This window comes from Mus musculus, chromosome 13, assembly GCF_000001635.26.
Source record: "Mus musculus strain C57BL/6J chromosome 13, GRCm38.p6 C57BL/6J".
NCBI lineage: Eukaryota > Metazoa > Chordata > Mammalia > Rodentia > Muridae > Mus > Mus musculus.
The window spans coordinates 30,638,698-30,660,051 of NC_000079.6; the positions used below are offsets into that span (position 1 = coordinate 30,638,698).

The 21,354-nt window shown below is 41.6% G+C and overlaps 1 long non-coding RNA gene across 2 annotated transcripts; it reads right to left on the reverse strand.

Moving 5' to 3' along the window:
* Positions 1-14,061: 14,061 nt before the first annotated feature.
* Gm35158 lies at positions 14,062-21,346 on the reverse strand. 2 transcript variants are annotated; one of them, XR_382157.3, is made up of 3 exons: positions 20,754-21,346; positions 18,258-18,632; positions 14,062-15,300 (listed from the first exon to the last, which is right to left on the reverse strand). It is a non-coding gene; the product is annotated as a predicted gene, 35158 (long non-coding RNA). The 2 variants fall into 2 exon arrangements; XR_001780884.1 differs by lacking the exon at positions 20,754-21,346 and adding an exon at positions 20,575-20,616.
* Between the last annotated feature and the right edge of the window lie 8 nt (positions 21,347-21,354).

A 21,354-nucleotide genomic window follows, 5' to 3' on the forward strand; every position in this document is an offset into this window, starting at 1 on the left:
TCCTTCCTCCTTCAGGTTTTGTAGATGAAAGTTGGTGTTTTCTTCTCCTGGTGTGTGGTATATATCCTCAAGGTGTAAAGGTGCTTTGTCCACTCACGTTTGTCTAGGTTTAATAGGCGGGCACTTGGATTATACAGTTGCCTGTCAGCTTTGCCTTTGATGGGTTCTTAAATTTAGTATGCTGTTTCTGCTTTCAACCATTTCTGAGTATTTCCCCATTTCCCTTCTGATCTCTTCTTTGACTCTGTTGTACTTTGAAAACAGGTGGTTCATTTTCACACACTTGTGATTTTTCCATTATTCTACCATGCTCTGGGTTTCTAGCCATGGTTTCATTCCACTGTGGTTGGAGTAGACACGATCTATCTTGGAGAATGTTCCATGTGTGTGTGAGAAGAAAGCATATTGTGTATTTCTTAGGTGATCTGCGTGATTGTTGGATTTAGTCAGCTCATCCTGTTATTTAAGCTCTCTGCTAAGCCACCTTCTGTCTGATTGTTGCATCTATTATTTAAAAGGGATATTGAAGTCTCCAAGTCTTGACTATTTTTTCCTTCATTATATTACTTTACTGATGGGTGTCAGTCTGGTGCTGCTATGTATTCAAATGCTAAATGCTGGCCCCAAAGATCTGTTTGCCCCCATGAGCAGATCCTCATGTACACCAAGTGATGCTATATAAACCTTGCTCTCCAATGTAAAGTTATAGGTTAAATAAAACAAAAGTGGCTACAGCCAATTATTTGGGAGAATAGAAGTAGGTGGGGTTTCTGTTACTGAGCTGGGTGTCTCAGGTAGGAACCACAAGAAGGAGAAGGAGATGAAGGAGAAAGGAGATGGGAGAGCAGAAGGCTTCCATTATATGTGATGGACCAGGAACATGTGGTCAGAAGAAATGAACGCAGAGGACAGGCTGATGGAGTGGAGCCCCAGAAAGACTCAAACAGCAAATAACGAGGGACGTATACCTGGGATGGAAGTTACAATAACTCATGACTTGCCCAATCTAGGCTTATAGCTTGTAAAGAAGACCTGGATTTTGTGTCTTTTATACAGACGCGGATGAGCTAGAATATATAAATCCCTTTTACAGATGAAAATTAACGTGGGAAGCATATAACCGAAACCTTTTATTTCATATTCGGCTATTAGACTGAGCCCTGGGTAAAAGATGGTTTCTAGCCAAAGAACAGATAAGAAAAGCCACATACATTTCAGAGGCACTCTGTTAAGAGAAGCCTTTGCTTTTCAGCAAAGCCAGCAGGGGATAGCAAGCTGATTCTGCACTAGGGTCACTTTTGGACTGTAGTTTCTCAATGCACTGCCCAGAGCTATGGCCCAAGGACACATCTGTCACCTGCCAAGGAAAAAGCACTCCCTGGCTAGAAGTTAGCTGGTGCAAATCAAAGAGCAAAGGGAGGTTCCAACTAAGGAGCTGGAGTTAACCACCATGAACACATGTTGGTCTGAGGAGTATATAGCCACACAAAAGGATAACAAGAACCTGTTCCCAATGCTACACTGCGACTGAAAAAACCCAAACTTCTAAACTGGGTATAAAATTTCATAGGAAGAAATATATACTTGTCTCTGAAGGAAATGAGTGTTAGAAAAAATATTTTCTATGTTTTCTATGTTAAAAATAAAATTAAAAAGGGGGCAGGGGAGATGGTTTAGCAGTTAAGAGCACTGACAGATCTTCCAGAGGTCCTGAGTTCAATTCCCACAACCACATGGTGGCTCACAACTATCTGTTATGGGATCTGATGCCCTCTTCTGGTGTGTCTGAAGAGAGCAACAATATACTCACAATAAATAAATAAATATATCTTTAAAAGAAAGAAAGAACAAAAGACAGACAGACAGAAAGAAAGAAAGAAAGAAAGAAAGAAAGAAAGAAAGAAAGAAAGAAAGGAAGACACAATGTCAATGGACATATGGATTATATATAATTTTGCTATACTTATCAACATAAAAATAATTATTTTTTCAGTAATGATTACAATTTTATATATCCTTTTAAAGATAGATCAAAATAAGACAGACTTGGAAAAAGGAAAGACTGAGAAATTAGATGCTAATTTGGAGACCATAAAATAGAGATTGGACAATTTTTGAATCAAAATAAGAAACCTTGAGAAGATTCCAATCTGGAACTTACAATAACCAAACAAGTAATTCCAGATTTTTAAAAAGCTACAAAGGCTTAAAGAATTAAAATAGCAGCCCATAAAAATACAATAATATATTGAGCCAGGCGTGGTGGCGTACGCCTTTAATCCTAGCACTCGGGAGGCAGAGGCAGGTAGATTTCTGAGTTCGAGGCCAGCGTGGTCTACAAAGTGAGTTCCAGGACAGTCAGAACTATACAGAGAAACCCTGTCTCAAACAAACAAACAAAAAATACAATATATTACATTGAAAATCCACATTCTACTTATGGATACTACCTTAGAACAATGTCATACAATGAAATGTGTGTTTAATCTTATAGAGTTTGGAGAACTGAGATAGGTACATGTGTTGACGCACCTTGCTACTGATGCATATTCAGAATTCCAGTGGGTCTTGAATTATGAAAAGGATGATTCTGAGACTACACAGCTACTAGAAATGGTGACTGTCTTGTAAATGCCTTTGATGGTCAGAACTAATATTGCGCAGGCCGATATAGTCATTAGAATACAACTGTTCTAAATACATTATGGCAAAAAGCCTGTTCCTGATATAGTTTACAATCCTACAGGTCCAACCATTATGGAGAAATCAAACAAAAATTTAAGGGAGGTGTTCCTACAACAAAGGGAGGGTAAAAATCACCCAGGGTTACATTAAATGATATTTTGTTGACTTTAAATATTTTACAAGTCAATGAAGCAAGTAACACAGCTATTTTTTTTAAAAAACTCACTAAGATTTAGAAAGTACTGCTGAATTATATTAGCCTATAGAAATCCTGATTACAAAATGGAAAAAAAGGGTGGTGGGTTGGAGATGAGGTGGGGACACCATTGTGAACTATGCATGCATAGGTACAGAAATGATTATAGGCATCAATGTATTCCATGCCTCTGAAAGGGGTGAGATTGATCAGAAATAACTACTGCATGCTGCCTTGATTTCCAAATAGTCTTCAACAAAAGAAAGAAAGAGAGGGAATATGGAAGGAGGGGGGGAGGGAGGAGAGGTGGGAGGGAGGGAAGGAGGGAGATAAAGAAGAAAGAAAAAAAAAACAAAAGGGAAAAATATTACCAAAGGACTACAAATATTCACCCTGTAAATCAAATATAACCACATGTAAATATCAGAGAAACCTAAATTGAGGAACAGTGTACAAATATGTCTCCCAATTACTAAGGTTGTCATAAACAAAGTCTAAGTATCTCTCACAGACACTTGGCCTTCTGGGGCCTGTGATTATTCCTTCCTTTCTACTCCTACTCCTCTGCTGAATGTGAGCTTTAATCCATGACTTGTCTGCGATGAGTCGATGAGTCGTATACAGGAAAGGGGAGAGGCAATATTACCTTGGGGAAACTGGAAAACACTGGTCTGTCCAGTTGCCAAGGACAACATCATTGTGGTGAGTCACTTTGAAAGTAAGTACTCCCAGTATGTTACAATGAGAATGACACGATCCCTGTGTTCTCCTCCCCAAACCCTGCAAACCCAATATAACCACAAGTAAATATCAGAGAAACCCAAATTGAGGAACAGTGAACAAAATACCTGACCAATAGGTCTCCCAATTGTCAAGGTTATCAAAACAAAGTCTGAAATTTTCTCACACACCAGAAGAGGTATCTAAAAGTGATGATGGTATTGTTTATCATATGATCCTAAAACAAAGAAAAGACATTCATGAAAAACCTAATAAAATCTAAATAAAGTATGCCATTCCCTTAGTAATGATACTAATCTTAATAGTAGTGGTGGTGGTAGGTTCTAAGTTTTGGAAGCATATCATTGTATTAGTTATTTGTTTCATTGCTATGATCAGATGTCTGATAAGTAACTTAAGGGAGGGTGGATTTGTTTTGGGTCAGTTTGAAGGTACATCCCATCATGATGGTGAAGGCACAGAGGGAATAGAGTTCTGAGCTATGGTGTCAGGGCATGAGGCTCACAGCTGGGAAAATTAGTAAGCAGAAACCATACAAGAAATAGGGTTAAGAGCAATGACTGCTCTTCCAGAGGTCCTGAGTTCAATTCCCAGCAACCACATGGTTGCTCACAACCATCTGCAATGAGATCTCAGATGCCTCTTCTGGTGTGTCTTAAGACAGAGTACTCATAAAATAAATACATCTTTAAAAAAAAAAAGAAAGGAAGGAAGGGGAGGGAGGGAGGGAGGGAGGGGAGAGAGAGAGAGGGAGAGAGAGAGGGAGAGGGAGAGGGAGAGGGAGAGAGAGAGGGGGGGGGCAGAGATGTAGACCTCAAATCCCCCCAGTAACCCAGTTCCTCCAAGTTGGCTCATCAATCTCAGGATTACAAAATGCAGAGCAGCATCACTCGCCGGGCACACAGTCCACACGATGAGAGAGGTACGGCAGCAGGAAAGTAAAGAGTCTGCTCACACTGAGTCCGAAGTCAGAAGGCAGAAAGTACTGAATGCTGGTCTCAACTTGCCTTCTCCTTAGCAGTCACTCTGGTACCATAGCCCGAAGAGTGAATGGTACCACCCACATTTAGGGTGGGTCTTCCCAATTAACCCAACTGAGAAACTCCCTCATGGACATGCCCAGATGTTTATCTCCTAGGTGTACTTCCTGCCTCTGGAAGGGGCGAGACAATCAATATTAACCACCTTCTAATTTCTTTACCTCCTATAAGATTTTATTTCAGGGCTCCCCATTTCTCTCCAAGGGTTAATGTCTTTGTCCTTGTTGGGTTTTGTTTGCTTGTTTTGTTTTATTTTGTCGTCAACGTGACACAAGCTACAATTATCTGAGAAGAAAAAGGATAGGCAAGTCTCTGGGGCATCTTCTTGGTTTATGATTGATGTGGGAGGGTCCAGTCAATAAGGAGTGGAACCACCCAGGGCAGATGGTCCTGGGTTGTATAAGAAAGCAGGCTAAACAATTTAGCAAGTAGCATTTTCCCATGGGCCCTGCTCATGTTCCTGCCAACAGGATTCTGCCTAGAGTCCCTTTCCCGACTTCACTCAGCGATATAAGAGTTAGCTACTTGCTATGTGTCAGATGAAATAAACCCTTTTCTCCCCAAGTTTCTTTTGGTCATGGTGTTTTATCACAGCGATAGAAACCCTAACTAATACAATCTGTCTTTATGATATTAGGAAATATCAGACTTCCAACTTTTTGTTTCTTTTTCAAGGTCTTTTGGCTATCCTGGAACCCATGAGATTTTGCATACATTTTAGGATGCATATTTATGTTTCTGAAAAAAATAATTTTGATAGGGATGGCATTCAATCTGTGGATCACTTTGGGTCATAATACTTTTAATGTTAGCCAACCTTTTGTGTCTGTAACAAAATAATCTGAAACCAACAACAGCAACAAGAAAATCCTAAAGGAGAGAAGATTTATTTTTGGCTTATGGTTTCAAGGGTTTTAACCCATGGTCACATGGTCCAGCTCTTATAGGCCTGTCTCGAGATAGAACATCATGGTGGAGAAAGCATGGCAGAACAAAGCTGCTCACCTTATGAGTCCAGGAAGCAGAGAAAGAGAAAGGGGGACAGAAGTAGGAAGGAGTTGGTGTCAAAAGACACATTCAAAGTCAGGGGTCCAGTGACATACTTCCTATAGCCAAGTCTATACTCTAACAATGAACTCATCAACAGGTTAGCTCATTGATGAATGGAGTCAGTGCAAACAGAATACAATTGGCCATCAGCAGCAGCACCAGCTGGTGCCTAAGTCTTTAACATACAAGACTTTTGGAGGGACAGAAAAATATCCTAACAATATTAAGTCATAATCCATAAACATGGGTGTCTTTCTGTTTATTTAGCCCATCAATGAAATGGAAATTTATGGTTTCTTTGGAAACTCAGTTGCATCATGTGGAATTTTATGGAAGCTGTCTGATGAGATGATGTTCTGCTAAAGCAGACATGTAAGAGGGTATTTGGCTGAGGCAGAGAGGATGTGTGGTATTTGGAAAGAGAATAATATAAGCTAACAGACATATATTCTATAGTTTTCTTATAGTGTTGTTGTCAGGTTTTGGGACTAATAAAATAGTGGCATCTTGAAATGATTAGAATCCCCTTCCTAGTTTGGGGACAGATTAGACAATGATTGGTGGTGGTGTTTCTTAAATTTGGTAGAATATTTCAATGAAGGCACCCCATGCTTTTCTTCAATAGGTGCTTTCACAGGTATTTCAATGCTGGGTCAATCTCATCACAAGTTATAGAGTTTCCTCATGACTCATTCTTGGAAGGCCTTTTATCTGTGGGTGTTTGTCCATTCATTTAGGTTATCCAATTTGTTGGTGTCTTGTCATAGCTCTCTTTTATAATCTTTTATCTTTCCGCAGAATGGGTGCAATAACCTTGCTGCCATTTCTGATTTTAGTAATCTGAGATTTAATCAATCTAGTTAAACTTTTATTGTTTATTATTATTGTTGTTGATTTTTTCTTTTGGTTTTTTTTTTTTTTTTTGGTTTTTTGAGACAAGGTTTCTCTGTGTAGCCCTGGCTATCCTGGAACTCACTCTGTAGACCAGGCTGACCTCGAACTCAGAAATCTGCCTGCCTCTGCCACCCAAGTGCTGGGATTAAAGGCATGCACCACCACCACCTGGATTGTTGTTGATCTTTTTAGGAGCCAACTTTTGGCTTCCCTGATTTTTTGTATTGTTTTTCTATTCTCTGTTTTGTTTATCTCTCCTATAATCTTTATTATTTCCTTCCTTCTGCTGGCTTTGGATTTAGTTTGTTCTTCTTTTTCTAGTTCCTTAAAGTATAAATTTAGGTTGTTGATTTGAGATCTTTCTCAATGTAAGCATTTATAGCTATAAATTTCCCATTCAGCAGGATTTTTGCTGCACCCTGCAAAGTTGGATGTTGTATTCTAATCACTCTTGTCATTTCCTCCCTGATTCATTGGTTTCCTTCAGAGTGTGCAGCTTAATTTCCTCGTATTTGTGAAGTTTTCAGTTTTCCTTTTGTTTTTGATGGGACGGCAACAGAGTTTGCAATCAAACCCAGGGCTTCTCATAGGCTAGGCAAGAATGCTGCCAGTGAGCTGTGCCCTCAGCGCTCCTTCCTTTATTAATTCTAACCTCTAGTGTGTCCAGAGGAGACTTTGTTGAATCTTATCAAATATACGGAAACTCTTTGGATGACATAGCATACCTGTGTCTTAGAGGATATCACGAATGCCTTTGAAAAACATATATACTCTATCGCTGTGAGGTGAGGCATTTCATATATCAACGATTGGATCACAGTGATGCTTGACCCTTCAGTCTGAATGCCCTAGCTTCACTATTGAAGTGCACAGCTATCACTGTAGAACTAGTGCTTCTCCTTCACAGAAGCTCATGTTTGCATCACATCTTTGGAGACTGCAAATGTTTGAGATGGTGGTCACATACAAACTGTTAATGAATGTGAAATTCTCCTTTTATCTTACAAACTTTTAAAGTCTGTTTTGTATGCTATTAGTACACTTCCTCCAGATATCTTTTGGTTACTATTTACACAAAACATATGTTTCATGATTTTATTATCAGTAGCTTTTGTTTCTCTGAATCTAAAGTATAGATACCATGTAATTGGATCTTATTTAAAATTCCACCACACTCTGTTTTGGTATTCAAGAAATAAGCCTATATTAAAAGTTTTCTAAGAAGAGACTTATTTTAGCCATTTGTTTATTTTTTCCTATGGATTTTATAGTTTGGTTTTTTCTTGCCTTATTTGGGGTTATTTGTACATAAATGATATAGTTATATTTTATACCCACCATGGGTCTTACATTCAGTGACTCTAATTTCTAACAGATGGATTTGGATTTACGTCTGTCTATGCTCAAAGGCATTCAACTCTGGCTCCACCTTTAAATACTGATGTTAGAAACTGGACAGACTCAAAAACAATCACACACAATGTTTTGGTTTTTTTTTTTTCTGTGTGTTTGTCTCTTGAAAATTGAAAGGGGAGTTTAAAAAGCAACTTTAACTTATATTAACTTTAAAAATGAAAACACCAAAGTCAGACCTCCACACTCCTTTACAAAAACTACCACTGTGAAGGCAAGCAGTGACTTGTTGACAAACAGGAACGAAGGAAAGTCCATCCTGATGTCTCACTGCCTGACTACCACGTCCCTGTCATTCACTCACAACTCCGCATCCCCCAGAAGTGAGTGGTTTTCAGTGTAATAAACAGAAAACAGTAAACTTTACAACTGTAAGTGTTGTTGTTGGAAACCCTTAGCAATACACAGCATTCCTTGGTAGACTCCTCAATATGTAGTCTTTAGAGTGGCATATTAACTGTGACCCTCATCAAACAAGCTATGATGAACACATTCCTATCTCATTTGGACAAACTCCTGCTACATCGCGTTCTATTAGTCATGACTATCACATACAAAAGTCAAGCATACCATATTTATTTCTACTTTGGAACTTTCACATGCTGAAGTGTGCTTAAAATACCTAACATATTGATCAGGTTAACTCAGCAACCAGGGAGTCATCAAGTTTGGTTGTCACTTTTCATATTCCTGGAACTTACTAGGAGTTAGTTGTACTTACTGCCCAGAACCAGGAGATGATGGTATTATACATCTATAATCCAAGAAAAGTCCCAGACTCAAACTTTGAAATCGATTTTCCATCTACTCATTACTGTTACATCATGAAGAAAGAAAACTACCAAGTTGTACCAGTGTCAGTTAGGAACTACAGGAAACAAGGAGTGTTTTTCTCACTTAGAATGTAAAAAGTCAGCTGGTGAGATGGCCCAGCTTGCTGCCAAGCCTGAGAACATGAGTTCAACCCTTAGGTTCTACATGACTGAAGAGAGAAGACAGACTCCTCCCTAGGTGAATGCTGTGGCATGCATGCACCTGTTCACAACCATACAAACTTAAGTTAATAAATGAATATAATAAAATAAAAGTAAAAACTAGATGAGCCACGTAACTATATATTTTCTTGAGCTTATTAGAGGCCTGAAGTAAGAGGGTACAGAAATAGCTTCTTTAAGGAAAAATAGGATCTCCTTGGGAATGATCTGATATTTCCTATTTATGGTATGTTTATTGGGACATAACCTCCTTACAATTCAAGGATCATTGTTATTTAAAACTCTTTAAATTTATTTCTTTATACATAGAAATTTCAATACTGATGTAAAAAAAATAGAACTTCAAGTTTGTGAAATTAAATTGGTCTTGCAAAGTTCATAGGTTTCTGTCTTATAATTTTTAAAACATGAATTAATTGAGATTATATTATATTGAAAATATGAACATGTATCTCTTATATAAAATATTAATATACCGGGGACAATTTTTTTGTCTGATAATATAACCACAGAGCTGCTACTGAGAGGGAATTTGGGGAAGATTGGGAGCCATCTCTCTCTCTCTCTCTCTTTTTTTTGTTTGTTTATTTTGTTTTCGAGATAGGGTTTCTTTGTGTAGCCCTGGCTGACCTGGAACTCACTTTGTAGACCAGGCTGGCCTCGAACTCAGAAATCTGCCTGCCTCTACCTCCCAAGTGCTGGAATTAAGGGCGTGTGCCACCACTGCCTGGCAGGAGGATCTGTGTCCCCCAGAACTATCTAATGGCCACAGTTAGGATAATAAGAACTACTGTACATACAAATTATTGAGATGAATTATTCAAAGTTAAGATACTATAAGGCCATCCTCAGGGCATTCATCTATCATACATGGGTACCATCACATTATTGTTTCCACATATTGCATCATATGGCTTACTTCCTCAGTGTTTACCATTAATTTAAGCTTTCAATGTTCAAACATTAGGCAAGGAGGAAGCCTCCTGTAGGACTTGGTGATCTGCCCTATGGTGGTACTTGAGAGCTTTGCCTTCAAGCCACTTGCTCTTGCCTTCACATCAGGACCCAGCTGGGGACATTAGAAAGCACTGTGTCCACACAGATTCCTCATCCAGCACTCCAGCCTCTTTCTCACCCTGAGTTAATGTTGGGATGCCATCATTACCTCTTCCATGATGAGCATCGTATTCACTGTTTGCTCTTGCCTGCTTATTTCCCAATCCTCAGAGATCATTAGGAACTAAAATCGTAACTCTAATGGATCTAGTAGTTTAAAGCACAACCCTAGGAGACCTTAAAGATACAGAGAGAAAAATGCCATGTTGTATCAAGTCCTACCTCAAAGACCTTGTTTTACCTTAATTACTCAGATAAAAGCTTTAATTCTGAATCCAGTCTCAAATGTGAGCAAATTCTGAGGTGCTAGCTTAGAATTTCAATACATGAATTCGAATGCATACTTCAGTTCAGACCTAATATCCCCCAACTCCAGTTCCTTCTGGGCTCCAGCCCATCCATTCTCTCTCTTCTCTTTATGGACCTGATAATTGGCAGCCACTGTTCATGGCCCCCAGTAACTGAAGCCTTTGACAGCTACAGCTTGGGTCCCACCAAGCTTGGCTCACCCATCATTAAGTAGAACCTCTCTAAAGTTTCGTGGACTCTTTGGTTTATTTTCACGCCCCGATGATGTAACTTGTCTTTCTTGCTGCACTCCAACACTTAGTGATGCAACTGACTTCTCCTCGATTTTTCCCATGGGGCTAAAAGTTCATTAGAAGTCAAAAGGAGGATGCTTACCTTCAGTGTCTTTAGGTCAAGTTGTGTCTGCTCTTGTTTGTAGGCAAACAAGATTTGTAGGCAATCAATATTTATGATACCGCTTCCTCACTGAGTAAGGCAGTCCTATCTGCCCTAGCCTGGCACGCTTAACCTCACCGGCAAGACTACAGAAGCTGAGTTTAGAGTCTAAAGACTCCATCATATGTCAGACCTTGAGTCTTTAGTTGCTGTAAAACTGGAAGTGGGAGAATTTCCGAGGAGGGGCTGGTGATGGGGTGAGAGGCTGGGACAGCAAACATTTTCTGATTGTTCTTCCTTTGAGTGGCCTTTTTAAAAAGTCTCGTTGTACTCCAATAGGCAAGTGATTGGGAATAGGATGTGATGATCTGTAAAGGCCTTCTGACTCCACAACTTCATTTCTGTTAAAGTCTGCAAAGGTGGACTTGATAATTTAGCTTCATTGCTTCCAAAAGCTAAGTGTAGGACAAAAGGTTTCTCTCCAAAAGTTCACACTACCGATTTGCACACGCACAATGCTTTAGTAAATAGACCTTTACTGTCTATATTTGTGACCGTTCTTAAGTCCAAAGGGATTTTTTTCTTTTCTTCCTTCCTTTCTTCCCTTTTAAGTCAAGGTTTCTCTGTGTAACTCTGGCTTTCCTAGAACTCTGTAGACAAGGCTGGCCTTGAATTTAGAGATCTGCCTGCCTCTGCCTCCAAAGTGCTGGGATTAAAGGCTTGCAAAATCACCTCCAGGCTTCCAAAGGTTTTTTTTTTTCTCTCTCTCTCTTAAAGATGACACCTCCAAGAATCTCAGGAAAGGGAAAGAGAATGGGTGAGGCTAGGGACCTCACCATCAGCTCTAAATTCTAAGCAAGAGCACATTCTATATGGCTCTCATGTCCAGGCATATGATACTTGCCTCTCTCCCTTCATTTTAGTGCCCCTGGGAAAAGATCATCTGTAGACCAAGATCTCCAGCACACAACATGAGGAAAGACCAATCTTATATTTATGATCCTAAGTCACCAAAGTTGTTGAATTTGAAACATACTAGAGTGTATCTTTGAAATGTTCCTGCTTAGGGAAATGAAGAAGCAGGGCCTATGGAGACAGCTTCAAAGCTTGGCCAACGAAACATGTGAGGCTGTATAGGAATGAATCGTGTACATGTCCTTCTTTCCAGTAAGCAGACTTACCAATGGCTGTGTGCAAAGCAATGGGGGCAGTTTTGTTCTTATTTCCATACCTTTAGATTCTGATGCAAGGCCCAGAAGATAGCAGGTTCTTGGTAAATATTGGTTGGCTGAATATCAAAGTTCCTCAGTGACTGAGATGAGCACCATGCCCGGGGCATCTGGCACCAAGGCAGTGAGTGAACTGTGGGCAGCAGATGGTAAAGGAGCTTCATGGAAAGATGATTAATTGAGGTATTTATGTGTTAACCTACTGCACTGTGGCACTCTGAAAGCCTGTGGGAGACTGCCAATCTCCTTTTTGAGTTGCCCTTTTAAGCATTGTAATCTCAATTTGACATCATTAGGCTCCTGAGCTCTCTCATGTTGATTCTGTGATGGTTTTCTAGAGAAAATATTCAAATGGAATCAGACACGAATATTGGCTTACTTTTAGGAAGATCACAATACATTCTTCTCCACCAACAAATCCTGGCTTTCCTAAGTGGCCAGTATTTCCTTTCCAGAAAGCAAATGGAGTTCTAGGCTCATGTTTACAGACAGTGTTCCTGTGCTGTGCAGTAATTGCAGGCAGCTACCATCTTCCCAAATTTTACAGGTGAGATTTTTATGTAAATGAAAATGCAAGTGCTTAAATGATAACTTAGTTTTATTCTCATTTAGAGAAAATCCTCATAGATATAGGGGTGTTCACAAAACACACCATAGAAATAAAATGTCCTGTATTGCTCAGGACCAAAGCGGATACTGGGACATTGGGTTGTCAGTTTAAAAATCGGGGAATTGTTTGCTAGACCAGAATATATCAGTGACCTCAGAGTACAGATGATGCCGTATATCAAATAAAAGAACCAAATTATCTCCTCTTTGCAGCTGATAGCCAGACAGTAGAGAAATAAGAAATGTTACTAATTTAAAAGAATGGAGGGTAATCTTGCCGCTGGATCAGCCTTGGCTTAGAGAGGGGTTCTGAGAGAAGGGGTGTCTGGGAGCAGCAAAAAGAACAGCTGGAAGCTTGGATCTAAGCTGATGGCCTAGGCTCTGCTGAGATGGCTTTACAGACTGCTCTCTGTCTTTGTCTGTATGTCTGTCTGTCTGGGTGTCTGTGTCTGTGTCTCTCTGTCTCTGTCTGTCTGTCTGTCTGTCTGTCTGTCTCTCTCTCTCTCTCTCTCTCTCTCTCTCTCTCTCTCTCTTTCTCTCTCTGTGTGTGTGTGTGTGTGTGTGTGTGATCTGCTCTGCTCTAGACAGCTTTCTTGCTACTCTAAAAGTGCCCTGGCTGAGATAGCTCTCTCTACTAGTAGAAATTCCAAAAGCTATCTGGATAGCTCATGACATTTCTGACCAGCTGTAAAAAAAAATAAAAATAAAAATAAAATTACTGGATCTTCTGACAAGAGCTGTGTTGCTCTCCAAAGATCTCCAGACAGTTCTGATCTCCCTAGAGAAAAATTCTAAAGAACTGCTATCTCTTCTTGATAGCTCATTTCATGCAAACCAAAAGCCCAGGTTTTGTTTTTGTTTTTGTTTGTTTTAATTTATTCCAGGTTTCCCTCTGATTATCTTATGAATCACCATCCTATGGCCCTAGCCCTTTGATTCTTAAGGTACACCAAGCCTTTCAGAGAGATCTGTCTGCCTTTGTTAAGCACACAGGATAAACTAGTTGGGTGAGACCCTGCCCTGAAATTACCATTTCTACCACACCTTGGCCTAACCTCAGCTCCATCCTAGGCTGACTTTGCGCTCAGGAATCTGCCTGCCTTTGTATCTGCCCGCTTTTGTATTTTTCTGACAAGCTGGCTAATAGTATATCTATTTCTGTTCTTTAAGATTTGGGAAACCTCTCATAATTCATACTGCATCCTTATATTTTGCATAGTTGAGAAACTGTATATAGTTTGAACTCATGTACTTAGAGCTCTTTCCCATAGCCATAGACCTTCGGTCCTAAAGGTTCTAGTGTTTGCTATCAGTGTTTGTGGTGAGATTAGCCATAGCTTCACCTCCTGGACTCATGTGGTCTGATTATCATGAAGTCATTAGCATTAACAGAGAGGACATTCCTTGGAGAAATGTGAAAATATATACTTTATTACACAAACAAGCCTTAGGTTCACAGAAGCCATCAACATCTCCTGGAGGCTCACACCAGGGTCCTGTCCCAGGGGCAGGAACCATGTCACTCTGTCCCTACCAGGGTCACGCTGGGCTTGGCATCTTGCAAACAAAAAGCCACATTTACATATCCACAAATATCCATATATGTATCCATATGCATGTATTATGTATCTTTAAAGAAATACTAAATGAGAGGTAAGGGATTATTTGTCTACTAATATGGAACAACATTTAATAACTACCTAGATGATAGGTGCCCTGTTCAAAACGTTAGTTCTGCTAACTATTAGCAGATATACTATTAGCCAACTTCTGTTGTCGTGTGGTTCTCGGATACATAACTGCAGACATTGACATTTAATACCTCTACTGCCCCTCAAGTGTTAGGGCTGCTATCAATCAAGCAGAACGTAAACTTCCTTTTGTAGCAAGAAGCAGCTGCCTGCCATGGTAGGAGGAAAATACCAGCAATGCCAAGGGCCTGCAGCTGTTCTCTTAGTAGTTATAAACAGTACAAAACAGCCAGTATTTGTCTCACATTGTAATTATTTGTAAAAAGCACTGTGATGGGGGAAAGATGCTACATACCACCTAAGTCATGTACCAGGCCTTCTTCCTGCCATCCACTCTACCCAATTTGGGTTGCCTTTTGACCCGTTGGAAAGCTGAATTGGAGCTATTCAAAGTTGCAGGTTTTGTGTCTGGAGAGAGAGATCTCACATCACCTTGGAGACAAGATGCGCCCTCATTTGAGAAAAACCACCACCAGAGACCCCTGAATAACATGAGAGAAAAGAAATCTCCCTTTGTGTTTCTGAGTGGGGTAGAGGAGGAGTTAAAGCTATTACTAAACCAAATGTAAATGCCAACTCTGTTTGGTGGCACAGCATAGGCAAGCCGAATGGGGTTCTCTGTGCCATAGACTTCTTGGGTCCCAATGGAGGTGTAAGAAAAGCCAGTTCGAATCCCGTGTGGCTCAGACAGACCTCAGGTCTCCCTGGCTTAATTCTCTGTGCAGCAACGTTTTTGGAGAAAGGTTGTGGAGGTGTGACAACGATATGAAAAACCCAGGCCACTGGTACTGTAGGGGTGGGAGGTCCTGTTCAAGGAATCAGGAGTTACAGTGCTGGGTGGTTGTTCTGCGGGGAGAATGTCTCTTTTGGGCTCCATCCTTTAAAGCAGGCATTACTCTGAAACAAACAAACAAACAAACAAGACAAAAATGCAAGTGTACTAGTAGATTATTGGTCCTCCATCACCCTGAGGTCTGTTCACTGTGTAATGACTTTCTCCAACTTATAGGGCTTTGATGATGACTAATCAAACCAAAGATAACTATTAACAAAGGTAAAACCCGATGTAGAATGTTTGATAACAACAGTGTTATTTCATGTTAAGTGGACTTCCCCATGATGGTGAGTGTAATTTCTCCTGGGACATTCCATTCTCTCAGGAAAGCCCCTCCTCCTGCTATCCCTCATCCAGGTTGCCTGTGCATGTGCCTTTGCTCCCAATTCAATTTTGGCTTCATACAGAGTACATTTCTTTAAATGATCAAAACAAAGCTCAGACCTTTCTTTTGGGAAGAGTTCCAAAACTACATTCAGCAGACAAGTGCAAGGTGGCTAAGGCACTGTGCATTGCCTAGAACCTGAACCAAGGTGTCCCTTTAGGCTTTAGAAGAAGCAGAAGTGACTCTCAGAGAGGTGGCTTCCTGTGCAGGAAGTGCCAATGGATGGAGTCACCTGACCTGGAACACCGAGGGGCTATCCCACTCTCCCCCACCTTGCGGCTTCCGTGGTCAGTTTGACAGGATGATAAAGATCTAGAGACTGTGGCTAGACACTGCAGGGGGCAGAGCTGGTGAGGCTCTTGGGTGTTTCTTCAGGCCAAGAGAGCTGGAGGGGCATGCTGAGCCCTGCGTGACCCTGGTGGGGACAGAGTGACATGGTTCTTGTCCCTGGGAAAGGGCTCTGGTGTGAGATGTCGATGGCTGCTGCAGGCAGAATTCTTGTTAGTGGAATGATGCACATATCTTCACATTCCTTCAAGGAATGTTCTCCCTGTTAAGGTTAAAGACACCATGATAATCTGAGACAACATGAATCCAGGAGGTGAAGGTGTGGCTAATGTCACAGCAAAACGGGACTTCAGGACAGCCCTTAAGGCTATGAGAAAAAGCACTAGATACATGAGTTCAAAATATAGAATATCTCAACTATGCAAAATGGAAGGATGTAATATGAATTATGAGGACTCATGAATCTAAAGAGCCAGCTACTCTATGAGCCAGCTTGTCAGAAAGATACAAAGGCAGGCAGATGTCTAAATTCTTTTGCAATGTTAAGATAAAAAGGCATGCTTGCTCTCTCTTAAGGATCAAAAGGAGATGCTATGGTCAGGAGATGCTGATTCATAAGATAATCAAAGGGAAACCTGGAGTAAATGACTGGATTGATATGTAAAATAAAGGACTGGACCTGTATTCTGCAGGAGATGAGCAATCCAGGAATTTTTTAGGATAAAAAGAGAGAACTTCCTGGAGAGCAGACAGAGACACAGAGGCAGATAGACAGACACACACATGCACACGCACACTCACATGCAAGCAGGACGCAGACAGAGAGATCTCTTAGAATAGCAAGCAAGCAGAAAACAGACAGAGAGATCTCCAGAGAAAGCAGAACATAGAGAGATGCAGACTGGAAAAGCTGGATCAAGCAGAATGCAGCTCATCAGCTTGGATCCATGATTTGACTTTGAGTCGTTCTTTTTTGCAGCTCCTAGACATCCCTTCTCTCAGAACTCTTCTCCATACCAAGGCTAGACCCTGGCAGTGGTGGCAGAGGAGGAGGTGTGTAATAGAGCAAGGCTCTAGTTGGATCTTACATCAGTCCTGTCTGTCAAATACCAAGATAAAGTGGTTCAGATTTTGCTAGTTGTTTGGGAATAGAGTTACCAACCATAAAAAGGTTTCACCTAAACATTTTAGAGGGACAAATTCATTGTTATAGTCTCCTTCTCAACAGGCATAGAGAGGTATTTAGGTTAAACCATGCCAAGCAAGGAAAATAACAACTAAACAATATCCATGAGGAAGTGGCTATGCCAGGCAAGGTGTCTTACCCAAAGCTCAGGCAACAGAATATCAAGGAGAGGAACCCTAGAAAACACTGAGGTCTGACTAGTCAGCAACATATGGAGGAGTGGAGCCCAGCAGTGCAGGAAAGCACCATTGCAAGATTAGTGCTCTCCTCCCTAGTCCTCCGTCCTCTCTTCCTTACCTTTCTATCCCCTTTCTCTGCTTTCCCTCTCCTTACAACCCCTCTCCCTTGCTCTATTAAAGTCAGTTTGTATCTTTTTTTTTAAGGGGAGTCAATAGGTGTTTGGTCACTCCTAATTACAAGAACCATCACACATACAAATGATATTGCTTTAGAAAAAAAAGAGTTGAGTGTGACAATGCACACACATTGTCCTAGCACCTGGGAGGCAGAAGCAGGAAATTGTTGAGTTTGGGGATAGCCTTGGGTATAGAGAATCATCTACATCACAAGACCATCCCTCAAATAAAGAGAAAGTGAAAAGGAAGAGGAGGAAGGGGAGGGAGGAGGAAGGTAGGGAGTGCAGAGTTGCATTGGCCATAGTGTCTTACACAGCAATAGAAAAGTATCTAAGAGAGAAATTTAACAATATCCTGGTTGTGTTTTTTTCCTTATCTAACATATAAAGGTTCTCGGATTGGGAATTGCTTTATATGCTGGATGTCACATAGAACAACTTTTCTTGAGGGTGGCAGTATAACTCAGTGCTGGAGTATGTTTGAGGCCCTGGCTTCTATCATCAACACCAAAACAAATAAATAAGTAAACAAATAACTGGCCTTTTGGCAAGGGCTGGCTGTGCTGACAGTACCTGGCAAATAGTCTTCAACTTGTGTGTGTGTGTGTGTGTGTGTGTGTGTGTGTGTGTGTGTGTGTGTGTGTGTGTGTTTTAAAAAGGACCATTTTCCACCCACCATTAGGAACTCAAGGTTCTGTCTTTACATGATATTGATTTAGAATCTTCTCACTATTTCCTCTGGATGCCCTGCCTGCTCACCTGGGAACCAGTCGTATGGTCCTTCTCTGAAACACACTGCACATACCTGAAGCTCTGAGATCTGAGCTCTCCAAGACTCTTGTCAGAAAGAAGGAAACATATTTAGAAGGCTGATTGAGGGCTGGGAACAGGTGGCCTTCCTTCTGAAGGATGAGGTCATTCTCCACAGAGGCCAACCACACGGCCAGGCTATTGGGGAGATTCCGAGGCCTTAAGTAGTCATCTGAGCCTCCTTCTTCTGGACAGAGCCACAGAAACAAAGAAAACAATCTGTGCTTCTACTTTTGAATTCTGGGCTTTGCCTTGTGTCTTCTTCCTGCACTCCAGTGTCTGCCTTTCTTTTCCTTTCAGTCGTGCTTTGGCCGAGGCATATGACATACAACTACTCATTTGGGCTGTGGGTTTAAGTTCTAAGATGAAGCTAGGGAGTGAGAGGAGACAAAGACTCTTGTTAAGAAAGTCTCGCAATCAATCAAGCAATAGCAACTGATCAGTCAGCCCATCACCCACCGGACTCTCGACTTCTGATGCTCTTTTTTTCCCTCCTCTTCTCAAAAACGAAACCTGAGGATTTGAGATGAGTATGCTAGAAAGAGCAGAGTCAAATGCAGGCAGGAATGCTAACTCTGACTGTCAGGGGACAGGAATGAGGAATTCGTCATCTAAAGTATAATAGTAATAATATTAACAATAACAGCAACAGAAGCATAGGCACAGAGAGAAGTATTCCAAATAGATGGCAGATGAAAAAACATGATTTGCGCTTGTGATTTACGGGTGTAGACCAACCTATAAACAAATTGTGCTTGGAGAAGTCCACCTTTCTATTGAAAACAACAGCCTAAAGAGAAGGAAGAGGAATAAACACTGGCCAGTTGCTTTTAAACACATCATCTAGTGATCGTGTAAGGAGGCAAATGCTGAGAAAGTGACTCATCTGGTCCATGATCTTTCTAGGAGTTGGGGATAGAAGCTGACCATGGGATTTCCCTACTAGAGTCCCTTAACTATGCTGATTCTAAGCAGCAGGCATAATTGCATAATGACACTATGGTACAGAGGGGAGGGGGTAGGTTTCCCATGTGATTAGGAGGAAGAGGATGAGAGGGTGATAGTGCAGGACCAGTCCTGTAAAGAGGAGGAGCAGAAGTAGACCAGAATCTCATCCCCCAGGGAGGAAACAATGCAAGTGCACACTGAGGGAGGGAAGGGAAGGTGGGGGGAGTGCCTTGTATTGCCCAGGACACGAGTGTACAGGGAGAGCAACCATACTAGACAGAGTCAAGCTCTTCCCAAATATTTATTAGCACTCTAAATTTTTAAATACTTTTCTTCACATTTTTTGTTTACTATTTATTTTTATTTATCTATTAGGGTGTGTGTGTGTGTGCACTCATAACTATGGTCAGAGGACAACTTACAAAACTTGGTTCTCTCTTTCCACTGTGTGGTTGTCAGGGACAAAATTCAGGTCATCTGGCTTGGCAGTGAGTAACTTTCCCAGCTAGGCCAGCTCAACAGCAGTTCTTTTTTTCTGGCTGGCTTGCTTGTTTGTTTGTTTGTTTGTTTTTAGAACCTCCCCACTGGTTTCTCAGCCAAGATCCCCATTAATTATTTTGGCATATGTTTAGTCTATGTTATGCTAGCTTCTGCCCCAGAAGACATATGACTAAGTAGTGAATAAGACAGAAAGACCTCTTTCAGGAAGTTATTAGCTTATGAGATAGGTCAATATTAAGCAATTAAGTATAATTTCTGATCCTAAGTGTATGAAAAAAATATGACACAGTAATGTCATAGGTACCTGGAGTATATCTTATAAACTGGATGCTTTAGTTGAGAGAAGAATCTATGGGGAGATGACCTTTGTACTAAGACCTCAAAAAAGCTATGCAAAGAATTGGGCGTTGAGATGTCAGTAACACAGGACCCTGTGTAAGATCAAGCCTAGGATGTCTAAGAAAAAACAGAGCAGCCCCTGGGGCTGATTCCAGGAAGGGGGAGGGTGATCTAAGGCCAGCAGAATTGGGCTTGAAACATGGCATTATCTTCATTCAACAAGTACTGGCATCTACTGGGTGTAGGGCGTTGTCAAGAATACAAAATGGAAATGAGAAACCTTTAGTTCAGTGGTTCTCAATCTTCCTAATGCTGTGACTCTTTAATATGGCTACTCATAACTTGGTGACCCCCAACCATAAAATTATTTTCATAACTGTAATTATTTTCATAACTGTAATTTTGCTACTGTTTTAAATAGTAATGTTAAGTATCTGTGTTTTCTGAGGGTCTTGGGTTACCCAAGTGAAAGGGATGTTCAAACCCCCAGGTCTTAGTGCCTATAAAGGAAATTAAAATTTTACCAAGGATAAGCCAGGCACGGTGGTGCACACCTTTAATCCCAGGTGCACACCTTTAATCCCAGCACTCGGGAGGCAGAGGCAGGTGGATTTCTGAGTTCGAGGCCAGCCTGGTCTACAAAGTGAGTTCCAGGACAGCCAGGGCCAGGGCTACACAGATGTCTCGGGGAAAAAAAAATTACCAAGGATGATAGATGGCCCACATGCTAGAATGCATGCACACGCTAGACAAAACCGCAGTGCAGGTACGTGGGGGCTTTCTGGGGGTAGTCATTGCAACACACTGCCCTGAAAAAGACCATTTAGAGACAGTTGGGTTCCTCTCCTCGACCAGGGTCACGTCTCTGCAGAGGTGAGTCACCTAGCCCACCTTTCCCAGAGCATGCTCCTTCTCGGTCTGAGTTGGGTGGGGCAGGGCCCACAGGAATCCCCCGCCTTGTTGGCTCAGAAAACCCAGACAGGGGAGCCCCTCTAACAGGGGAGTCAAGGCCTGAGACACTGCCCGTAACTGGCACCAGGGAGCCCCAGGGGAAACCGCCTTTAGGGACTTGGGGACCCCCCTACCGCTGCGCCTGCCTCCGTCCACCCCACCCCCCACCCGGCGCGCGTGCGCAAACTGCAGGGTTGTAGGCTGGGGCTCATGCGCGAGCACGAGCGCGTGCGCGCTGGGCGTCCGGCCGCGGGGGCGAGGGCCGCTGTCCCCGACGTCCGCACGGCCGGACAGTAATGCCGCGTCCCGGGTGGAGCGCGCAGCGAGCGCCGCCCTGGCGCCGCCTCCCGCTG